At 43.2% G+C, this 25196-nt stretch overlaps 1 protein-coding gene across 1 annotated transcript in view; it reads left to right on the top strand.

Moving 5' to 3' along the window:
- The window catches only part of ANKFN1 (ankyrin repeat and fibronectin type III domain containing 1), a 297585-nt gene that overhangs the window by 73128 nt on the left and 199261 nt on the right, over positions 1 to 25196 (top strand). Inside the window, exon 2 of the mRNA XM_024573255.3 lies at positions 14015 to 14055. The gene's annotated coding sequence lies outside the window, so the exon portion shown is untranslated. The remainder of the gene's footprint in view (positions 1 to 14014; positions 14056 to 25196) is intronic.

Below are 25196 nucleotides of genomic sequence, written 5' to 3'. Positions count from 1 at the left end.
CATTCTTGGCTTCAGCTGATATTAGAATCTATGACCTGGGAGTATAAACAATTGAGTGTAGAAATTTCGTGCCGAGAGACGTGAGGTTCATCGTAACCCTGCGCTTCCCATATCGTTCGGGAATCTGCCCGTGCTTCCTGTTTCCTGTCTCAGAGACGGGCATTTGAGACACTCCTGTTCTTACAAAACTCAGAAATGTCAGTGTTGGTCCTCATCTGCAGACCTTCTCGTGGCTCATTTCTACACAGCATATTCTCATCTTTGTCCTTCCCATTCCAGGTCTGAGCCTGACATGTTACCCTTCTCCCCAAAGCTGAATCCTGGCCCTTGCAATGAATGACTCAGCTTCCTCTCCCACTTAGACTAGGGTGTCCTAGGGTAGGGGTGTCTGACCTTTTGACAACACTGGAAGAAGAGTTGTCTTGGGACACACATTGAAACACAAACACTAATGAAAACTGATGAGCAAAATAACAGTGTTAAGTAAATTTACGATTTTGTGTTGGGCCACGTTCATAGCCATCCTGACCTGCTTGAAGCTCATAGACAGTGGGCTGGACGCCTTGTGAGGGACACCCTGCAAGGGAGAGGCACCTCTAAACAAGGTTCACGCTCGTGCCTTCCCCAGAGTCTCTCTGTCTTGCTGTACTTTTGTATTTCCCCACCTGCCGCAGGATCCCAGGAGGCAGTGTGGACTGCCTCTGCTTCCTGCACTGGAATTCTGTAGACCAGAGCGATCCTCTAAAAGGGGCAGCACACCCTCTGGGAGCTTATTAGAAATGCAGATTCTCAAACTCCACCCAGACCTATTGTATCGGAAACTCGGGGGGTGGGACCCAGGAATCTGAGTTTTGACAAGCTCTCGGGGTGGGTCTAATTAACGCCTGTGAGTTTGAGAAGCACAGCTGCTGTCTTATCTCTGAATGACGTAGCTCCTTTGCTGGCACATTTATTTCAGCGGGTGCTTGTTCTCAACAGATCCTCTCACTAAAGTTCTTGACCTTTCAGCTGCAGCTTGAACGCTGAGATGGGAAATACATCTTTACCACGTGCCCTTCTCCACCCAAACTTGCCTTGCTTGATGCTTAAATCTCCAGACCTTGAGTGAATTTTGCTACCTCACTGGTGGCAAGAACACTCCTCTCTGCCACCTTCATCCCTACTGCAGTAGCAAATGCCTCTGGCGTTTCCTTTCCCTCTCTCCTTCTCCACTCTGTGCCAGCTAACTCAGCTGTTTTTAAAAATACGATCTGCTTCCGCACTTGGCTCCCCACCTTTTTCATATGTGGGTGCTAATACCTTTGGCGGGATCACAGAGACTTCCTTTCTGTTTCTCTTTGCTTTCAGTCCCAATTCATTTGTTTTCCTCGTGATATGGTTCCAGGTTGGGTCCTTTGAGACCCTCCTTAATAAGAGATGTGAAGTCAGCAATTTCACAACCTGCCAAACTATCCATAGTTCAAACAGCTCTTGTCCATGTCTAGTTGTCCAAGTTGGGTAACTCTCCATCTGGACTCCAATGTTGTAGCCCAGCCTGACTTTTCCTGAAGGCAGTTTCTCAGTCTCAGCACTATTGACATTTTGGACTGGATAATCTTTGTTGTGGGGACTGGCCTGTGCATTGCAGGATGTTCAGCAACCAGTAGCACCTCCTCCCCAAATCATGATAACCAAAACTGTTGCCAGACCATTGCCAGGTGATCCTCTGGGGGTTGGAGTACAATTCACTTAGGTTGTCTGTCGAGGACTAACATACACCGTCCCTTGTGGCAGACCCCTGAACCTGCTGTACAGCTGCCATAACTGTGTTATTTTGGCTCTAGTGAAACAACCCCTGAAGGATTCTACCCCAAGCTTCCTAGCCATCCCTCAGACTCCTACCGGAATGTCATGTAACCATCCCATATGGCTCTCCCACCCCTCCATTCAGGGGACACTCCCCCACATCTGGGCATCCTCTGGGGCATTAGTCTCCTCAGTTTTCTTCCTTTAATTTTTTGTTGGGTTTTTTTAAGCCTCAATCATGCCTCTTTTCTAACTTCAACTTCAAGAGCATTCAAAACAGTTTAGGTTCCTATCTGCCCAACTTAAAATCTCTAAAATATCAACATTTCTCTGAAAGAAATAAATCCTTTCCTTCTCCTAGCCCAATGCTTGGAGATAATGAACCCACTCCTCTTTCACTTTTATCTGAGTCAAGGTCCCTTAAATCCATCTCACAAATAGACATGGATATAAGAAATTAAATCTTATTTAACAAATAAGCTCTATGGGGGGGGAGGGGAAGCCAATTTGAGACCATTGGCAGGGAGCCCCAAACCTGTAGGGCAAGCTATAGGAATCAGGAATCTCATCTTTCCACAGCCCTTCCTTGGGCCTGTGACATTCCAAACAAGATAAGAATCCCAAGTTGGGTCAGCTAAACTAGGGTTCCCAGTGCTTAGCATTAAACCTGATGGCCAAAACCACTCACTTTCATACACTCTACTCTGCATGGAATGTAGCTGGATTTTTTTTTTTTTTTGGCTACTTAAAGCTCAAATTATCCAATATTGGCTAAGCAGCCCATTTATTGCATGCCAACGCCACCAAAGTGCGTCAGAAACAAAGACTGGTACTGCCCGTTCCTGCTAAAGGCGGTCACAAGCTGTACCGGGTTCTGCAGTCCCACGTCTGAGGGCTCTGCTCTCCAACAGTTTGTATTTAATCCTAAAGTTTCCAGATAGTGCACTAACTTGTTGGGGGTAGGGATTTTTAACTCTTTACCTCCTCTTCTTCGCTCAATGGGTGTCAAAGTACCAACCTGATTGGTAGCTGGGGAGCATCCAATAAATCCAAAATACAGGACAACTGGGAAACCTCACTGGAGAAGCCAAGCAAGGGCTTCCCACTACCCTCTTGTGAATTGAGGACACCAGAGTCTGGTGTCCGATTCATGTGACTCACCAGTCCAGAAACAGCTGAACCTAAAGAGCAGACACCTGACTCACAGCATTAACATAAGGACCCAGAAATCTGTATGAACAAGAGCAGTGGCCGAAAACCAGGAAACTTACCCACTATGGACACATGGCCCAGTGGATTTCTGCCTTCCACAGTCTAGGAAGTCAATCTCTTCCTGGACAGAGGAGAAAGTAAGGGAGGGAAGAGATTAGAGAGAGACAGATGTGCCCTCTCTAATATCTGTCACTCATAGGTGTGGGTGGAGGAGTCTCCTCCGCCAGGAAAACATGGAGAGGCAGAGGAGACGTTTGTCTCCTCCACCTTGACTGTGTAAATTACCTATACCTTTTCCCTGTTTTAAGAAAGCTGTACCATGCACCTGGTGCTATTTTAAGGGCTTTCCATAGAAACACATTTAATCTTCCCAGCAACCCTATGGGAAGATTGCATAATCACCAGTTTACAGCAGAGGAAATTCAGGCTGGAGTAAATAAATTAGGATTTGAACCCAGGTAATTCATCTAATCGTGTCCTTACACTACGGCTTTTTTTTGAGCCCTCAAACAAGACATGCTCTTCCCGACCTCGGGACCTTTTCACAAGCCATGCCTTCTGCCCACAATGATCTTACCTCTCTGCTTCAATGAGCTGCTGCATCCCAGCTTTCAGATTTCAGCTTAAATAGCTTTCTCTGCAAACAGCTTCACCCCGGTACTCCAGATAAAAATCAATGCCCTCTATACTCGTGGCCAGGACACATCACCAGCTCTTACAGTTTCAACTTTCTATGCATGGAAAAAAGGCTGGGGTTGATGGTTAAAACTGGGAGAGAACTGTGGGGGTTCTTTTTTTTGGTTGGCTGATTTGGTTGTTTGTTGTTGCTTTTTATATTTTTCAAGCTGTCCGGTGGTTAGAATACACATCTTGTAAGTGGAATAGTTTCGGGTAATAGTGCAGTTTGAAGTGTGCCAGTGAGTGACTGGAATGAATGGAAACAAAGATCAGAGATTTTGTGGAAATCACTGAGCTGAGAGGTCAGAGAGCCAGATGGGTCATCTGCATGCTGCAGGCAGAAGGGAGGCAGAAGAGGGCCATGGTGAGCAGTGGATGTGGAAAAGGAGGTGCAAGCAAGTATGTGGGCAAGAGCAATATAATGAATGGTCTTGTAGGGTCCTAGGGCTCAAGGGCAGAGAGACCCTGCCCCTTTCTGCAGTTGTATTTTGGAAGTGAAACAACAATGGATGATGCTGGTGAGGACTGTGCAGTTAGGAAAGCCTCATTTCCATTCAGGTGAGAGACAGAGATGAGCTCTCTTGCCTTAGAACAGGGGTCCAGAAAGCACAATGAAAGGGACAAAGACAGAGAGGATGGAAGGGCACGGACCCAAGAAGGAGGGCTCTGATTGAGACAGGAAAGAAGCGGCTAAGGGCAGCCGAAGAATGGGTGTTCCATTGGCACAGGCATAATTAGCATCAGGGAGCCAGAGGTCTAGAAAGCTGGCTGGGCACAGATGGGACCAGTCCGTGGGCAGGCACCTGACGCCGTTGCCCAGGACCCTGTGCTAGTTTCATGCTGTGTTGTCACTGTCTTGAAGTTCTCCATAATTTTGGAGCAAGAGGCCTCACCTGTCCATTGTGCACTGTGCCCCACAAATTTCACAGCTGTTCCTAGACACAGGAATGGATGACAGAGGCATTGGCAGTGTGGGAGGCTGCTGGGCAAACAGAATCTCGTTGCTGAAAAAGCCTGGAGGTCCATCTCTTTAACTGCCATCTATTGAAGAGCCACTATGTACTGAATATTCTGCTAGACATTGCAGAAGATGAAAAGGTGAATGAGAAGTTGCCTGAGTTCATACTCTGATTGGTAAAGAGTTGGAGCCATTGTTCTTCTGTTGGGAGAGTTTTAGAGCAACACCAGTGGATGTCACCTTTAGTGAGACAGAACTTTAGAGTGTGATTTTCAGACTTAATGTATACAGACTTCATTGTGACTTCAAAAAACATTTCATTAAATGTGATGGCTAGATGTGTAAACACTGGCCATTCGTCATCTTTCACATTATCTGCCTACAGCTGATTTGAAAGATACTTTGTTCCTCGCCAAAACCCACCGCTTTGACATTTCAATAATTAATTCTTAGAAATCTGTGATTTAATTACAAGCTTTGGACAGTAGCCTATGAAACATGAAAGGGTTTTATGAGTCTATTGTCAGCTGGGAGGAGATAGAAATTTGAAAAGAAACATTTGAAAGGAGAAACTATTCTGAGCCGGATGAAATTTTCATGACGTCACTGAGGGAAGATTTGAGTGTAAGTGGAGCGTCAATATATCCTCCGAGTGAAGCCTCAGTTCAGTAGCTTTTACTCTGTTTTTTTCTCGTTTTTTCTTTTTTAATTCCAGCAGGATTATTTCCTGAAATCTGCTAGCACAGAAATCAGAGACCTTTCTAAGCACCAGTGTCAGATTATCAGAGAGAGAGGAAATCACCTCTCTCTATGATTCCTCTGCCAGAAAAGCACCAAACCGAGAGCCAAAAGATGTAACTCCGTTCCTAAAACAAAACCCTGTGGCCCTCGCATCCTCAGTTTACCCTTCTGTAAACAGAGACGTCAGGTGAGAAGATCCCATGTCGTTCACGATGTCACTCTCTGTGCTGAACTCCACCCAGCCCAGCCCCACGGGCAACTCTGGCCTCTTACAACTGACATTCAGCATCCCACAAGGAAGTTAAGTTTACTTGTCATTCGGATCCTAGAAATTAACCTCAAAAAAAAAAAAAAAAAAGTTCTTACTGCAGGAAGTGAAAGGAAAGGAAGAAAAAGGGAAATATAAGGGGGAAGAATAGATGACAATGACAATGGTGAAGACAGTAATGACGCTTTAAAATCTCTGCAAAATCCTGGCAGATGACACTCGCACAGTGACATCTGGCAGGAGGCCCTGCTTTAGGACGTGAGGACAATGGACAATGGAGAGTCTTCTACCCCACCAGGAGATAGTTTAGGATTATAAAGGAAGCATTCCTGTAACCACAGGCCCCGCCTCCTCCTAGCCATCAGGAATTTCTCACTGCTCTCCTTTCCGGAGGAGATCAGCCTTCCTAGGCTCATCAAGCTGCCTTTAGTTTCCTTTAGGAACGCACTTCCTCTCACTTTCTTCCCAGCAGAATTTCTCCCTCACCACCTACGCACCGTCTAGCCCATCTTTGCATCTCCAAATACTCATTAATCTACCCTGCCAAACAAAAGGCCATCTCCTCTGGGTTCCACCCATTAGTGCACAAAGGAATTAGTAGAGTTACTCCAAATTCCACCACATTATGTCAAAAGGAAACCACAGAGCAGTGATTCTGGATGGGGGAGGCGGGGGTTGGGGGGTGAGGCGAGGGCAATTGTGCACCTCAGGGCAATGGGATGTTTGGAGATATTTTGGTTGTTACCACTCCACTGGGTAGTGGGGGGTGGGTGCATCCCTGTGCACCCACTAGTTGACACCAGGGATCTAGTGGCCAGGGATGCTGCTCAACACCCTAGAATGCTCAGGGCCATCTGTGCAACAAGTAATAATCTGACCCCAAATATTAATGGGGCCAAGACTGAGGAACCTTGATGCAGAGATTTATTGTTCCACTAATATAAGTGAGTTCATCCCCCTGTGGAAGGCAGAAGGGGCTAGTCAGTTTGGGTTTTAAATAATGTTTTTTTCACCATGTTTTGTTTGTTTAAAATTGATTCAAACCTATCTTTGTCAGTTGAAGTGGTCTGGGTATAGAACTTCCAAATAGGACCTGTATTTCCTGAGGAATAATTATCTCTACAATAGCAGATAATCACTGCTATTATCTCTAATGGATTTGGTGTTAGGATCTTAACAGTTATATGTTTTAACAGCTCTTCAAATTCAATGTCTAAATGTTGGCTACGGCTTTGGGTTAGGCCTTCATTCCTTCTTGCCTGAATTTTACCTCCTAGTGACTCATTAGGTTCAGTCCAAACCTGCTTCTCCTCCCTTATTCCCATCTCTCTAAATGACTGTATCACCCACCTAGTCCCCAACATCCTACTTAATCCTTACCTTTCACTCACCCACATCCAGTAGGAGACCTGGTCCTGCAGACTTTCCTTAGCCCATCTCCTATCTATGTGTCTATCTTCTGCCTCTAGCCCCATCCCTTGACATTGTTACCTGGATTCACTGAATAAATCTTCCTAACTATTCATCCTTTCTCCAGGCTGACCTCACTGCTATCCACAGCTGTACTGTTACCAGGATGCTATTTTTGACAGAACAAATCTATTTATACCTCTCCCTTATTTGAGAACCCTTTAAATACTCTTTCTACCTTTCAGGGTATAATTCAACCCTTTACTGGATGGAATGATCTGACTAACTTTTGCTTATCTCTCTCCCCACCTCTGGTTACTTTTTCACGTGGAATTCTTAGGTTTAGCTATTTTGAGCATCTACGTGTTACCTGGGCTCATGCCCTGTCTCTCTGCCTTTGCGCATGCTGTTCCTCTGCCAAGAATGCCCTTTCCCACCCTTCCAGCTCACTCTGTTCATCTCGGAACCTCAGCTCCAATGCTGCTTCCCTAGGAGAGCTGCCCTGAACCCCTGGGCCATTGTTCTACAAGTGTGTCCCTCAAAATGTTTCACAAGATGCATTTGTTGCTCACAAATTTGGGGTGTTAATAAATATTAGAACATGAAAAGCTCTGAAAACTATTGCAAGAAAAAGACCAACTTAACTATCTTTAATCTAGTGTTTTACAAACTTACTTGAAATGTAACTTTTTTCCTTCACAAAGTCATTATCAACCTTCTTTGGAAAAATGTAACTTAATCTGATTTAGAGAGAACCTCCATTTCTCCTGTGATATCATCCCAGGTGTAGCAGTATCAAAGAACTTGCCACATGTCACGGTGATTGCGGACTCACGTTCTGAAAATGCTATGAAGAGAATAAGTCTCTCATGCCATAGACAGACTGAACACATCTTGGTGATAAAATAATTGCCATGATTATTTTACATTAAATATGATATATATTTGATAAATAAATACATTACTGGCCAAAAAGTACCATCTACTTTATTACTATTGATAATTAACATGTATTATTTGAATAGCGTGTGCAATAAAATTATTTTGTCAAAATATCCCCATACGACAAAATTTGATTCATAGTATTATTGACATGCTTTCTGAGGGCGCCAAGCCTCAGTGGATTTCTGAATGTCCGTGGCCTAAAGATGACAGTTTAGGCTTGGTCCCGCACATCAGCTTGGCTTCCACGTGGGCATGTCTTCCTTGTTTTGGGAGCTGTACTTGGGTTTGTTGCTGTTGCTTTGCGTTCTGTTTCTGAGAAGGCCGTAACTAAAGAACACATCGACTGTGTATAGCTTGAAGGGATACACTACACTCTGCACCTGCCAGGAGGATCCTGAAAACTTGGAGGCATCCTCCACCCCACTCAGTTGAAGGGCCCTAGCCTGTCAGCCCACTGACCAAGAAAAGCTTCTTGCTTTCCCTCTCACCACGTGCAGACCCACTGTTAATAGGAGACCCCACAGCTTACTGCATATAAGCCGAGGACCCCTCCTCTCTTATGGGTCAGGGAATCTGGATGTGTGCAGATAAGGAACAGCGGGGAGGAAAAGGCACAAAACATCAAAGGTGATTCAGCAGACTGAAGGAGGTAAAAGCAACATAATCAGAACGGATGACTCTTGTGAGTATTTTTAAAGGCAGAAAGAAAAAGAACTCTAAAAGAAAATAATAGAAGTTCCTAGGGAGGCTAGAGAAGCTATTGCAAAGGAGCAATCTGAGGAAAAGAAAGGGTTCTTGGAACTCAAAAGCATTGTTGAAAACTGAATTAAGTATCTTGAAGCGTACATGGAAGAATTATCATATATAGAGGAAAACCTCCAAGAAATAGAAATTATGAGTGTAAAGTGAAAGATAGATATGGAAGATACATTCTATTGTTAGAGGGTAAATAAGTTTCAACCTTCTTAAAGAGTAATTTCGACTCTCCATCTAATGTTAAGCAGAATATATCCTATTATAAAGTACTCATAATTCTAAGAACTACCCTACCGTATAAGAGAATGAGTCTAAAAACAAATGTTCAAAATGCTTTCTGCGAGCGCACTGTAATAGCAAAAAATCACAGCAGCCTAAATGTTCACCAACATGGCATGGGTTAAATAAATTCGGGCACATCCACAAATGGCTTTCTATTTAGCCCTGACAGAAAGAGGAGATCTATATAGACCACTTTGGAATGTATGGGCACAAAAATATGAAAAGAATAAGAGTATATTATAGAAAATGATATAGCACAACCTTGTTTTTGTGGAAAAGTTTTAATATATGCACATACGTATAAATGTGTATGCATGTCTGTCTGTTTCCATAAGCATAAAGAACAATTTAGAATGTTACCCTCACACACTATGGACAGCAATTACCTCTGGGAAGCAGGGCTGGGGGGTTGGGTGAGATACTCACTTCTTTATATGCTTCAAAATCAGCCTGTGAGCTTGCGCACTCTTTTACTTCATCTTAATGCTCTTTTGTATTTTCCAAAGTTTCTGGAATAAAAACTGTTTATTTAATTAAATTTTTTAACTGTTTAAAAGCTAGAAAGAAATCAAAACACAAGAAGCCATTTATAAGCCAACAAGACACAGCAACGCAAGGGTTCGCTGAGGTGCTGGCAAAGGCGTAGAGTCACGACCAGCAAAAAGGAAAAACAGTGAAGTTCTAACACCGTAAGAGAAGCTGTTGGAAGTGTTTATAAAATTCTTAAATCCTAGCAGCCAAAAAAAAATTGAAAAACTACTGTAAGCAAAATTATTAAAAATTGTGAAAAACACTCTACTATAAGTTTTTATTAAAAAAAGAAGAGCCCACTTCGGGCCAAATCGAGGCCCGAGGTCAGAGAGGTTGGAGATGGCGTGTTCTGCAGCCACTTAAAGAAGGCATGCAGAGTATTCTGAATCCAGTGGAAATTGCAGCTCTTGGTACAGCATTTTTTCAGTTTGGATTCCATAAAGACAACTACAACCGTCTTATGTTAAGCAATTAAAATGGGCAAGGTCTCGGCCAAGCTCCTCATGTGCACTTTTCTTCCAAGAAGTTCAAAAATCTTAGGAGAGGTACATGTGCTACTTTTATTGGCAATTTACAGACAAAGACATTGAGATATATAAAGGTTAAATATAAATGTGAGCTTTCATAAGCATAAAAAACATGAGGTTAGATAACCGGCTCAAGGTCACAAGGGAGGTCAGTGGGAGAACTGGGTGCAGGCAGACTCCTGGCCCTCTGACCCCGTTGCCTCTGCCCCAGTGGAGGAGCGCTGGGCAGAGGCCCCCTGCTCTCAACATTGGGTCCCAGGGCCTGCATCACATGGTCCCGGGTCTTAAAGAACACGTGATCCAAGTGAAGAGGAGATCCACCAGCCACAACGTATTATAGTATGACCCAATAGCTGGCGTATTCTACTTCATTTAACACGGCACCAGTTCGTTCTTAGATGAGTTTCCCAGGTAATCTAAGAGATCATTGGTTCCCAGCACCCCTGGGACTGTGTGGAGTAGAGAATAAGTTTTCCTACCATAGCAATAATCCAATAAGTAAAATAGAAATTATTCAATATTCAGAATGAGAAAGTAGCAGGCACTTCATCTCAAAATGTATCACCTTGGACTTGTAGAAACTCACTTATTGCGGATTACAGAGAGAGATGTAGGGATGTAAGAGATTTGACTCCATGTGTGACATTATTCAAACAATTATACTGGCATTGATGCAATTTTTGGCCCATTGTAAAAATTTCAAATAGTTGACGACTTAAGCCAGATATTGCAATCAGTATAGAACATTCAAAAATTATGAAATAGTCTATTTTTAAATGAGCATCAGTTGTAGGTTACAGATGATAACCAGAGGGGATCAGCTGCAGGAACCGGGGGAGACGTTGAGATCAACGGGTAGCACGGACAGTCCCCTAGTGGAACACTCTGGCCCAGAGATCAGCTGCTCCAAGACCATCACAGATTCCAGGGATCATCGGAGCACAGCAGACTGGATTCCTAACAAGGAGACCGAAGGAGGTGTTTAGGGACTTTGGACAAGGTCTATTCCACGTGGGCCTGGCTACGGAATTAGGCCCAGGTGCTACCATGACCCAAGAATGGTAGCCTGCTGGCCTTGCCCATCTTCAGAGGGTGGCTCAGAGGTATTAGGTGTGTGTGGTACAGGGCAGAGAGCCAAGAGGTACCATGCATTTCCCCGTGGTGGGAGCAGAGAGGCTAGGCTTCCTTCACTAATGTTATCCAGGATTGATATCAGAAGAGCCCCATCCAAGATCCCATAAAATCTCCTACATGGTTCAAGAATAGACTCAGCTGAAGGACCCGTATGTGCAAAGTAAGGCAAATGGAACAAAGCAGTCAGTTCCTCCTGCCTGGGACACATGCCCTTGACGATGTCCCTTCACCTGGTGTGCGCCACACTCCCCTTTTGCCTTCTTAGCTCCTAGCCTGGGGTTAGAATAGGACCTCTCCAGGGTCATTACGAGTAACAAGTGAATGAGTGCATGTAAAATCACACAGGACAGCTGCTGATGCATTAAAAGCACTCACCAATGTCATCGGCTCTTATTGCTAAATATGAATTTTTCTTCAAACATTTTCCAAACTCTTCCCCAATTAGACTTCCCTGATTTCTTTTTCTAGATTGGAACATCAAAGACCACCTTCCCTCCTCCCTGACCACCTTGTGATTTTGCATTAAGTCACCACACGCTCCCTTCTAGTTGTCTCCCCAGGCAGACAGGTACTGTCGTGAAGACAAGGAGTGCATTATTGGGGCCTAGCTCCATGTCCTGCACATACCAGGCACTCAATAAACAGTTAGCAAATGAGTTCATAATTTTAAAGACTTTCTTTCTGCCTCAGGTTTTTCTTTTTCTACTGTAGAAATAAGTTTAGCAAAGCAAAGGTGAGTTCTTATGTTCTTCTGTGGTCTGTAAAACCTCACCACCCATTGTCCTTAATGGCTTTATTTATTTGGTACCCCACGAAAGATGATCGGTACCACTGCATTAGGTCCCTGCATAATGCAATCTCAAGGACAGCTCTGGATAGTTTTCTAAGTAATCAATGACATTGCTGTGCTGCTGTTGCCCAGGGGAAGAGCCCTTGCCCATCAAGTTCATCAATAATAGTTTTCTTCGTTTGTGCTTTCATGGCTGAGGAAGAACCTGCTGTCTGAGGCAGCAGTAAAAACTTTTCCTAGGAGGTGAGAGTGTTCCCAGTTTGTTCCTTGGCAACAAGTTCCTCAGAGGAGCTGGAGGGTACAGAGTTTCAGAGGAGTTTTCAATGCACGTGTCGTGTTTGGAAGGCTGAGAGCCGGAGGGAAAGATGTCTGTCAGATGGTGGTCAGAGCGATGTTCCCAACTTCCCCCAGTGTGTGACGCCCGTGACGTCTTGCTAAATCACACCATAGGACTTTCCTAAAAAAGTGAGCTCGATAAAGATGTGTGCGAGTAAAGAGCTTGTGTTAAGCACTTTGAAAGGAAAAGTATCTCTTTCCTTCCTATTCAATAATTTAGCAGTTTGTAAATCTAGGAGCCCCACCCCCAACCGTCCCCATGGACAGTAAATGAGGAGCCAGGTGGCTTACCAAAACACTTAGGGACTTCTCCAACATGGAATGTTGCTCTAACTCAGTTACCCTCATTAGTTGGAGGAATGAAGATTAGAGAAAGGCAATCTGGGAGAGAAATTCAGGACAATAGTATGGCTTCAACTGCCAGGAGTAAAGATGTCTACCCAGGCAAGACCAGACCCATAGCTACCTTCCTAGCTCCAATTTCATAGACTCATCGTATCTTTTTATTTGGTTTTCCAAACTGGCCTTCTGATAATAACAACAGCAATAGTAACAGCACCAGATGCATTCATCGAGTCCCCACTGTAAGTCAGACTTATGCTACCACTTGACAGGCATTATCTTCTTTAACCCTTCCCACCATTCTTTGATATAGCCACTATTATTATTTCTGTCGATTTGCCAAAGACACACCATGCCTAAAAATGGCCGTTTGGAAAAATATTGCTCACTACAGTGGCCAAGCTGACTTACCTGGGCCTGTGTGGGCAGCAGGACAAGACCCTTTTCTAGGTCTGAGGACACCGTGACTCGAGCATTTAGTCTTGTGGATGACCCAGAACCAATCAAATCTCAGAATGCAGAGGGTTCACATCAGTCATGGAGACTTCCCTGACATCCCCAGTTAAACCCACCACCCTGAAAAGTACTCCTTTGGATAGAACCGTGGTGGGTCCAAAAGGAAAAACAGTGATTGGGAAGCAAGCTGCGTCGTTGGGTGGGCTGCCACACCAGCAATTGCCAGCCCTACTGGCAAACTCCTTCCAAGCGCAGGCTCAGTCTCATCGTCTCTCTCTTTTCACTGCCTTCTTGAATTCAGAGAAACCGGGCACTGATTTCAGATCCCCTCTCCCAACTGCTCCCCAGAAACACTCTTTGTTTCTCAGAAAAGACACTTGTCCACTTATCCCAATAAGCATGAATTGAGGAAAATCATCATTTTTAGGGGGAGTTCATTTCATGGAACAATGTGTCAGAACTGGGCCTTTGTGGACAAGGTATAATGTCAGAATGAACCAGAAGCGAGAGAATGGTGAATCAAAGCCAATGGACTGGGCTCTTGACCCCTCGGATTTCCTCTCAGCAGGATCAGACCTGGGAGAGAACACGAGCACCAACTGATCTCGATTTCCAGGACGCTCCGGGGCAGGGAGCAGAGCCCGCGGTCAGATAAGGCGGTTCACTCACATGTTCGCTTTCTGGGAGAAAGCTCCTTGTGCCTCTAAGAAGTTTCCCAACAAATATGTTTTCATCTCTAGACTTCTCACCTTTCTCAGTCAGTGACTGGCTGTATCTTCAAAGGCAATTCAATGTCTTTTTCATTTTGAATCGGTTACTATACAAGTTTTTAATACACTTTTTTTTTTCTCTCTCTGTTTCAGAGGCTGCCCTTTAAAGACAGGCATTTCACCTGCAGCAAAATGTGAGTACATTTCCTCCTTAGAATGGTGTCTACTTCTCAGCTATAACTTCTGAAACCTCCTAATCCTCAAGGCTCCCATCTCGCGTTGTTCCGCTTTTAAAGTCTGGCTGGACAAAGGCAGCCGCGGTCTAAGCCCACCTGTCCCTCTCCTGAGTTCTGCAGCGCTGTGGAGCGTTTTATAACCCATTTGAGAAGCAGATTGAATTTGATTGTGTCTGCGACTATACGGCATCTCAAAAGCTAGAAAAAAGTGCAGAGGAAAAAATTAGACAATATTCTTTTAGGCAGGATGGCCATCTGACACCAGACGTTGGAATATTCAGGTTCTCTCAGATGGCTCATTTATCACTCTTTGCCCAGCTGGCCGTCAAGGCACAGACTGCTTCCCGTTTAACAGTGTTGTGTTTATCTTGATCATTCCTTCCCCTGTGTAGTGCGCCAAGGCCCCACTGCCAACCAGCGATCTTCCTAGAACGAATCTCTCATGTGTGATGTTTCTTTACTCTTGCTTCTCCCAGTGTCCACACCCAAAGCAACTCCCTCTCTCTAAAGGCCAACTAAAACTACACCAGGTTGGAACTGGGAGTCTGGAGTACTTTACGGTTTGGCCTCAGTGACGGGGAATAACTGGAAATTAGGATGAAAATGTTTCTTTCTTTTTTTTTAATTTACTTTTATTTTTATTTACTTGGAGAGAGAGGGGAAGGGAGGGAGAAAGAGAGGGAGAGAAACATCAATGTGTGAGACATACTTCAATCAGTTACCTCTCACATGTCCCCAGCTGGGGATCTGGCCAGCAACCCAGGCATGTGCCCTGACTGGGAATCGAACTGGTGACCTTTTGGTTTTCAGGCTGGCACTCAATCCACTGAGCTACACCCGCCAGGGCCTCTTTTTATTTTTAATAAGATAAAGTTTATATTCTCTCTAGTATAAATTGATCCCCTGTTACACACCAAATACTCAAATATCAGCACAAGAATCACCCTTAAAACCATTCAAATATTATATCAAAGTATTATGCATTCACTGAAATATCTTAAAATGTCAGTCTCCGTATGATATTGCTTTGGTCTTTGTTGCATTATCCATTCACCTGCAGGTTCAAAAGAAAGAATACAAATACAAAGAAAAGAATACAATAGAAAGAATATTCATAACCTGTAGGTTATGAATATGTTAAGTAGCTTTTACCAATAAAGCCGTGTTAGATTTTTGTGAGCAGCGCTACCATGAGTATTTCATTTGTACAAATGTTGACCTTTGACTGTATTCTTTTTTTTAATTTTTATTGTTATTCAATTACAATTGTCTGCATTTTCTCCCCATCCCTCCACCCCACCCCAGCCAAACCTACCTCCCTCCCCCACCTCCACCCTCCCCCTTGATTTTGTCCATGTATCCTTTATAGTAGTTCCTGTAATCCCCTCTCCCCACTGTCCCCTCCCCACTCCCCTCTGGCTATTGTTAGAGTGTTCTTAAACTTCAATGTCTCTGGTTATATTTTGTTTGCTTTTTTCTTTTGTTGATTATGTTCCAGTTAAAGGTGAGATCATATGGTATTTGTCCCTCACCGCCTGGCTTATTTCACTTAGCATAATGCTCTCCAGTTCCATCCATGCTATTGCAAAGGGTATAACCTCCTTCTTTCTTTCTGCTGCGTAGAATTCCATTGTGTAAATGTACCATATTTTTTTGATCCACTCATTTGCTGATGGGCACTTAGGTTGCTTCCAGCACTTGGCCATTGTAAATTGTGCTGCTATGAACATTGGGGCGCACAGGTTCTTTTGTATTCTTTCTTTTGAACATAGAAAATGTTCAGGAGAAGCTGCCTGTGTTTACCCTCTTGTGGATTCATATTTCGTAGCTGTCCATCACACTGTTTTTGCTTATTTACGTTTATCACGGCTTTAAATGATTGAATTTTAAATACTAAAAGACAGTTGCTGTGTGGTCCTGGTGAGAACTAGATGAATGGCAATTTAAGGCAGAATTTTAAATTATTGCAGCAAATATTCAACTAGAAACACATATATGACAATCACCTCAAGATCTCTGTCACGATTTCCATTGAAAGAGGGGAGTAGGGGAAGAACAGCTACTTGTGATCTCTTTATTTTCACATTTTTTCTCAAATACAAAGTGGTTGGCAACCTATTTTATTAGTAAATATTCTGGGAAGAAAATGTAAACTAGGAGTTTTCACTATCCAGACAAAACAGGTCTCTACGCCTCCTCATATGATCTCCAGGCAACTGGTGGAAAGTCGGTCTGACCCATGGAGTCCTGGAAACACATTAAAATCACCAGGCAATTGTGACTTGGGTTCATTTTGGCAGCCGGACTGGATCAGGCCCTCCGGAGCTGACATTGTGTCCTAATGATGATTGCATTATACAACCAATGCACCTGGAAACCAACCTAATCAGCACTCCATTCAGACAAGCCTTGCTCTGTAGTGAGTGGCAGCAAGCTGTCCAAGTGAAGGACCTGGAAATGTGTATGGGCCACAAAAAATCCTGAGGCCACCGATGGAGGACAGCCTTAGCCAAATCAAGAAGATATAGATATGCCCCCAAGGAGAAAAGGGGCGGGGGATGGGAGGAAAGTCAAAACTAAAAATCAGAAGGCTCTGGTCTGAGTCCCACCCAAATCAATCCCACCAGACACGGTATGATTTTGGGAATGTTAGTTAACTCCACAGTTTCTAAGAATCTTTATTATGGGTGGGAGGGGGAGAAAGGCAAACGTTTTTCCTGGTTCCATCAAAGGATTATTGTGATGATCCCAGAAGATAATGTTTCAGAAAGATTTTACCATCAAAAAAAGTTTTGTTTCTTTAAGGGATTTTTATTAGATTACTGGAGGCTCCCTCTGTTTTAGTGGGTGTCTCTACGGCTCTGGGGACAAACTTTGTGCCTTAAAATTAATGCTACATGGCAGAAGAGAACAGAGCCGCACTGGGACACATTGGGCCCTGGGAAAGACTTGAACCCACATTTTTTGTTTATTTTCAACCACACGTATTTTGGGGGACCTCTGCCTCTGGTGGAAGAGAATTGTCTTCTGGGTGGTAAGGGTGAGAAAGCTGCCAAACAAACCTGAATTATCCGGAGGCCTGTAAAATGCGCAATTGCTTTTTAAGAGGCATGGTGATATTGTGTGTTCCTTTCGATTTTTGGCAGTAACGATTTTCTGCAATTTGTGGTTTTGCAATTTCTCTTTACACAGACAACACTCTGGCTCTCATTCAATGTCCCACTGGTTGGGGGGAGGGGGACGGGGAAGAGGTTCCCTGGGGCTCTGACCACTCCAGCAAAAGAAGGAAATGTTAATGGAAAAAGTCAGAAAGAATGCTTGCGACTAGTGGAAGCTGGTTGGTTAGTGGGGAAGAAACAACTTGTAATAAATTGCGCGGCGCTGTTGGGATTTTATCTGGGCTTTCATCGGCTAGGCCAAGGTCTGTTCCCCTTAACTCTTCTTGACTCTCCACTGAGCTCTGTCTGCACTGCAGTCTCAGTCCCCTCTTTTCCCCCCGAATTCAGCAAGGCTGGAGCAATCTCTTCAATTGGCTCCCTTTGGCTGCTTCTGGCCTTGGTGGCATTCTCTCTAACTACGCCACCTCGAGGACTCTGCTCACCAATTACATTCAGTTGGTTTGTGTGCATTACCTGAAGATCCATGTGCCAGAATTCTCGCCCTGGTTCTGGTTGCATTTTCTTCTTCTAGAGGCTGAATGCTCTTTGCAGAGGGAGGTCTGTGGCCCGCACTCCGGAGAGAGTGCACCGATGTAGCGATGTAGCGTTTATCTAGGCAAGAGTAATTTGTTCTGCTTTGAGTCTTCAGCTCTGGGAAGGCTTTGCCAACTCGTGTTTGGTTTTTTGTTTAGTTTTGTTTTGTTTTTGTGGCTTCTGGACATTGGGCTGAAGGATTTAAAGTTGCATTGGGCGGAAACCCTGTGTTCCTTCTCTGTTCACTTCTCCACGCAGTAGATTCCCGGGACTTATGTCCTCAGGTCCTAGGCTTTCTGTGCACAGAGGCAAGCCCCCTGGCCTCTTATCTCTTCTCTTTTTGTGACCTAAATGTCACTGTTTCTTTTGCTTCTAAGAGAAATACAATGGTAATTACTATTCATGTTAATTGTGTAGTTTTTGCATATTTGGGAAATTATGATCGTTTTGCTGTGTGTGTGTGTGTGTGTGTGTGTTCTAAAGCTTTAGGGAATTGTTTGTGTCATGCCATTATAAATCGTGGGACTTAATGATAGAAGATGCTTCCAACATGAGGCAGTTTAACAACCCACCCTAAGCCATCCTCCTCACAACACCCTCTCTAGGAGCTCTTTTGGTAGCCCAAGGAAGCCCAATGCATTTTTTAAAAGCTCTACCCTGCAAACTTCCTTTTGCTAACCTGAGATGACCTTTGGGGGGGTTGGTTGGTTTTGCCTTCCGGAGCAGCTCAGGCGTTGACTGGTTCCACATGATGATCCTCCACTGGAATCTGATCCCACGTACTCTCTGAGGCTTCCTTGTCCAGGCTGACCATCCCAACTCCTTCAGCCATCTTTCTTCATAGGACTTGGTTGAGTTATCCTTTTTCATTTGTCCCAGTCACTTTTTTCAGTGTCCCTCTTAAAATGTTACGGCGTGAACGGAAGAGTATCACCGAAGTGGCTGACCATAGCAAAGCTCCAAGGAAAAAAAATCAAGGAAAAAAAAAGGCTCTCATTTCCATTCTGGTCATATTACTTCTGTTACTGTCACCTACGAGTACCTCACACATTTCAATGGCACTTTAGTCCCGAGGTTAATCCTAAAACCTCGAGGTATATTATAGAAATGCTGCTATAAAAGCAGATCTTTTTCCAGTCATGTATTTATGCTAACAAACCTTTATATTTATCCTTGTGACACTTCTTAGTTTCAGAATCTTAGTGAAAACTACTTAGGAGCTTTTTGAATTTGAACTAATTTAAATCCTGTCCTAGTTTTATGACATTTTGATTCACTGCTTGACTTCATTTAAAAGATTGACAAAAACAGTGACTATCTGTATTTTAAGTGAATATCTGTATTTTAAGCTCCTCAAAGGTGGAATCATGTTTTAGTCATACTTGTCTCTCCTGAAACATCTGGGCCATTCTGTTAAACAAGCAGAAGCTCCATGAATGCTTTTGTGAAATTAGTCAGTGAAATCAGATATAGGCAGCTTTCCAACACCCCGACAGAGAGCTATCGTTACAGTGATGTTAGTTCTTAGAAGCTAAGGCTTGCTGATTTTGTAGCATTAGCCCTGTTAACTCACTAATGGGCTGCCTTTAGCGCTAGATCGCCTTAATTCTGATCTTACTGGACTTGGCTAGCTATGTGCTTTGGAGTGAGTTACTCCACTTGTCTGGGTCTGTTTTCTAATATATAAAATGAAGACATATTATTTCTATCTGCCTCATAAAGTTGTTGTGATGGTTAAGTAAATTAACCCATGTAAAGAATATAGAACAGCTACCAAGAATATAAAAACAATATTTATTAGTAGTAATAGTTGTATTATTGTTGCTTTTGTTGTTATTCTCAAGGCAGACTAGTGTAACTCTCCTATTCTCAGAGAAACAAAGGCAAGTTCGGCATAATTTGTTTGTAGTGAACCCATATCGACTCCAAATAATTACGTTCTGATCAGAATGCTGGTGTCACCTACAAACAATTCAACTGCTCCGTGGCCCATCTAAGTTTAGGTATACGTTCAAAAGAAAGACAAATATCTAAACAGATAAAAGCAATGTAAATTTTTACTGAAGTCCCATAAAGGGGAAACATATTACATGTCGTAGCAAAACATATAAAGATTTTTCTTTATCCAAATTTCTCATGGTAGCTGCACAAAAGTCTTGCCTCTGTCTCTCCCCTCTGTTATAGCACAAAACCCTAGCTTGTGCGGCTTTTTTCTTCACTGACCTCTTCTCTTCTAATCATGCCCAATTTTCCAGGATTAATAAATTACTAGACTGTTATTTTCTGTCTCCAAAAATTTCATTTCCTATGTAATTTCAATGTGGCCCTTCCAGGCTTCTTCTGGAAAAATAATTACATATATAATATACTTATAAATTTTATCGATGTAATAGCTGTATAGCATACAATTTACCAATGATAAAATATGAATACTAATGAAATATGTAATTAATAAGAATAAAATATATAATACCCTTTCTTGTAAATTCCATTTGGCCAACTGATTCTCACGGAATGCTTTCCTGGATTATTGCTGAACTCTTGGACCTGAAACCAACTTATGGCCACAGTTGATGAATAAATGTAGCACACACGTGGATGTGGTTGATATTTTTATTTATGTTAATGAGTAAGACAAAGTGAAGCTACAAAGATGTGTGGTACAGATCCACTTGCTCATCAGTAACATGAGGGACTTCTTCACTAAGTCGGATAATAGTTTTTTAATTCATGGAATACTTTTTCAAGTAGCTGTACTACTTACAATATAACAGCTATAGATACAACACTCCTTTTTGATTAATATGCATTCTTAATATTTTCTACATCACCTCTAAAAAATCAAAACAATCAATAAGATGAGAAATCAAGACTTAATTTGTGGTATTTATGGATTTCTGATGTAATCACTCCTATCCTGGCCACTTTCAAGTAACCAAATGCCATCACGGCACATGGAGTTAGGAAGGGATGGGCAGTAATTTTATACGGTGTTTCCACATACAGATACAAGGGATGCAAATGACCTCAGGGGCACAGGTGATAGTAAGATGTCTTAATACAAACAAGAAGTGATGAGTTCTGAGTTTTGTTTCCTCTGTTTTTAGTACAAATTATTTCATTGTAAATTTATATAATTCAACTCTTAAGAACGGCTGTGTATAACAAACAGTCAACAAATTCCTGAAAACCTAACGGTTGCCCCTCGCAAAAGGCACAAGCTATCTTTAGTACAGCCCTGCTTCTTCATTGTCAGCTGGCAGGGGTGGGGGGGAGGGGCGGGGGAGGAAGAGTGGGAGGAAGAGATTGGGCTACAGCTGTGAATATTTACAAGTTAATGTTTTTCCCAAGTTAAAATTTATTTCATGCGCTTTAGGACTCTCACGGGTGAAGGTCTCACCACGTGGAGAGTAATTCTAGTAGTTACAGATGGTTTTTTGTTTTTGTTTTGACATCACGGCCCCTAAACACAAGATAACTACTTTACTTGGTGCTCAGCAGTGACCTTCCTTGCTACACTGGTGGTTTTGGATTTCTTATAAGACGGTCAGGCCCATAGTGCACAGTGAATTTTCATGGGTAACTTTGACAACTGGTAATTTTTACACATTTAGTCAGCAACAATTCAAAGCTGACAGCAAACACTGAAAAAATACTATTTTGTCATTATACAAGATAAATCATTTTATTTGCAGTGTTTTAAAGAATACCTCCAGGGCCCACTTAATTATGTTTTTAAAATGAAGACTGAATACAAGTGGGGGCTAAGAGATACTATCAAGAAAAAAAGCATCTCTAAGGAAACTGGAGAATCCTACTTTTATTCTGAAATTTTAATACAAAACTGCTAGGGCCGTGCTAGTCAACTGGTTTTTGTAGTTTTGCTAAGCACAAAGTCATGTTTTATGCATTCTTTTGACAGAGGAACTGTGTTGCAATTTATTGAAAGAGAAGACAGGCATCTACCTACTAAAGGTCAGAGAGGAAAAAGCAGATGGGTCTCTTACCCTGAATCAGGTTAAAATGGTTGCACCTGTCAAGATAGGCTCACTTTGTGGAAGAATATATTGCTACTGTTCATCCAAAAAGAGGCATCTGTAATCAGTGTTGCTCCTTTCTGCCTTCCACACCACCCCCACCTCTGATCAGATGAGGGAAGAAGTCAGTACTACCTGCACGGTGATTCCAAACTGCATTGGAAATACAACTTGGCATGTAGGCTACCCAGAGAGGGGTCTGCTTCCTACTTTGTGTGTTTGGAGCAAACCTGCTTCATTCACAGCATCCTGGGCAGAGGCTTCAGTGCGGTCTGAACTGAGACCTTGTATCTATTCCACCTCGGACTGAACTGAAACCTTGTGTCTATTTCACCTCAGAGAAACCAATCTCAAAGAGATCAAATTCCGACAGAGACATAATTACCTCGGTCAGCCCTGACCCATCTCTGTCGCTCAAGTTAATGGCTGCGGCTCAAGTTACAAAGCTGCCCAGCTGTGTTCCTTGGACCCATTTGGCGTCCAAACTTTTCTTGTTATTTTCTTTACACACAAACTCCTTTTGTATATTTATGAATCACAATGGGAAATTGCCAATCAGAACCTTGATTTAGCTGACATGATCCGTGTTACCACATGAGTTGCTATAATTCCATAACAAAACAAAGAAACTTCCTGTTTTCAGGTAGACTTTCGAGAAATGTAGGCAGTTTCCGATTGGTATATACACTACGTCACTAAGAGTTACACTAAAGCCTAACACAGGAGTGTTAAAGGGTAAGCGGATCTAGTATAAGGGAGCTTCCACTTCAAGAACTTAAAGAATAGCCCACAAGCATCAAGGGTCAATCCTTCATTCCAGAGTTCTGTTTAATTTTCACCTAGAGCACACAGTTCAACGGCCCAAGTCAACAGAACGCCAGACCACGGTTAAAGATCTGCTGCTCTCAGAATGCAGAATGGTTTCCTCTTTAAATCTACGTTCATCACTAGGATCGTATCTCTTTTTTTTCCATTTTCTATTTATGTTTTTCAAACACCAAGAGGAAATACAGCCAGCTGCTCAGGTAAATGGTTAAGGTAGCCTGGTCTGCATCACCGGTGCCGCCGCTGCTGCAACTCCTGGGCAGGCAGCACCGCCTCAACAGGCAAACAGCTGGCGAGGCTCTGGGGTAAGCTGAGGCACAAGTTGGAATTTGGTACAGGAAAGGAAACTTATGGATTTGAATATATAATTTACAAAAATGCGGGTCCCTGGAAAGTTCAACTTATAAAAGTTGAGCATCACAGGTATTGGAAGTAAGACAGAGATTTCCCACAACTGTTCCCTACCTTAGACTAGCAAGCTCAGGTAAGAAGAGGCTGAAGTAAATACTTCGGAGTTATGTACTAGCTATGTAATAGCAATTATTACCATTTACTGTTATTGAGTATTGATTGTGAGCCAGGCACTAAACGGGGCATTTTATACACATATATCTTCCTAATTACCTGATTTAATCTTATTGATAACATGGCAAAATTGTATTGTTTCAGTATTTTACTGAAAAACCTGAAGGTTGGTTATGAAGCATTCTGCCCAAGATCACAGGTAATTGGAAAATGAGAGAACTGGAGTTAAAATAGGTCCATCTGATGCTAAAACCCACAGTCTCTCTTCCGTACTTAATTGTCCTCTTCTTCAGATTGCTTAAGACTGGAAGACCTGGCCTATGCCCCAGCCGTCCAACTTGGCCTCAGAGTGTTTAAAGCTACATTCTAGAGAGCTCCTCAGAGAATGGATAGCAAGATCTTACGTTAAATGTATGAACGCAGTGTCTGGGTTAACTACTGTTAATCCTGGAGACCTGGACAGAACCGTGTCTACCAATCAGACTTTTCTGTATAAATACCTTTGGATGAGATAGGTTACGTCCACAGAAGGGGATGAAATGTACCCAGTAGGCAGCAACCAGGAGATTTTCAGGAAGGGAGATTTTTTTCCCTTTTTTTTTTCCTTTTTATTGAATATAATGGGGGGGTGGACACAGGTTAACAAAAGTACACAGGTTTCAGGTGCACGATTTTACAACACATCATCTGCACACTGTATTTTGTGTTCACCACCCCAAGTCAAGTCCCCTTCCATCACCATTCATCCCCCCTGTTCCTCCTCCCAGGAACATGCTGAAGGCCTGGCCTTCCTGGCCATTGCCTCATGGGCTCCTCACCACTGTCCTCTGGGTGGACATCATGATCCCTGTTGCACAGAGAGCCCCAGGGAAGTTTACCTGGTCACTTAGCCAACACATGGGGAATTTGAACCCGGATCTGTCTGCCTTCAAAGACTTACCCCGTGGCCCAGAGCATGGACAGCCCTGCTGTTCAACACCTACCAGGTGCCCAATGTCACCGTTTGTCCCAAGGCCTCTGAGATATGGCCTGCTTCCCATTCGCCTGTGTCCAGCAACCACAGTTTCCATTTATTGCAGACCAGTGGGTGTCAGTCACTTAATTATGTTCCTTGCATGAGTGAGGCCTGGAGAAATAAATATCTGTTGAATGAATGTAATACTTAGCACATCATTTAATGATCAGAACAATGTTATAAGGCTTACATTGCTATGTTCACGTAAGTGGAAGACAGGTTTATAGAGGCCCCACAGTGAAAACTTTGGGAGGCTGGAATTCAAGCATCTATCAGGCCCCAAAGCCCAAGCTCTTTCCCCAAAGGAGCCTACCTGGGGGTTACCATGGGGAGAGTTTTGTTTTGTTTAATTTTTTTTCTTTTCAGTTCTGAGAATTAGCTGTTTCTTACATTTGGCATGGAAGTATAGTTAATACTTGTCAAGGATTTCCCAGAAGCAGACCCTGGGGCAAGGATGACAGTACTCAGGGTTTATAAGGAGGCAATCACAGGGAACATGAGCGAGAGAGTGAGAAAGGGAGCCACGAGCAGGTTAACACTGCGGCCCGTGGGACTTAATCCCACTGGGGAGACTAGGACCAAGGGAGGCAGGCAGAGCACTCCCCTGGGGGAACAGCATGGAATGGAGCAGAAAATTCCCAAGTTCTTGGGAATGGAGCTATCCCCAAGAATGGCTCGGGGTAATCATTAAGCAAATAACTCACCTGTAGCTGAGGTCCTCCTAACCTTTGAGATTTTCACAAGGGAAGGTTTCTGAAAGGCATAAGAATAGATGTGCCTGACTGGTGTGGCTCAGTGGATTGAGCACGGGCTGTGAGCCAAAAGGTTGCCAGTTCAATTCCCAGTCAGGGCACAGGCCTGGGCTGCGGGCCAGGTCCCCAGTACACAGCACTCAAGAGGCAACCACACACTGATGTTTCTCTCCCTCTCTTCCTCCTTCTCTTCCCCTCTGTCTAAAAATGAATAAAATCTTTAAAAAAGAAAGAATAGACATAATGAGTGGCC

The sequence above is a fragment of the Desmodus rotundus genome, chromosome 9 (genome assembly GCF_022682495.2).
Source record: "Desmodus rotundus isolate HL8 chromosome 9, HLdesRot8A.1, whole genome shotgun sequence".
Classification (NCBI taxonomy): domain Eukaryota; kingdom Metazoa; phylum Chordata; class Mammalia; order Chiroptera; family Phyllostomidae; genus Desmodus; species Desmodus rotundus.
This window is presented reverse-complemented; position numbering and strand designations above follow the sequence as displayed.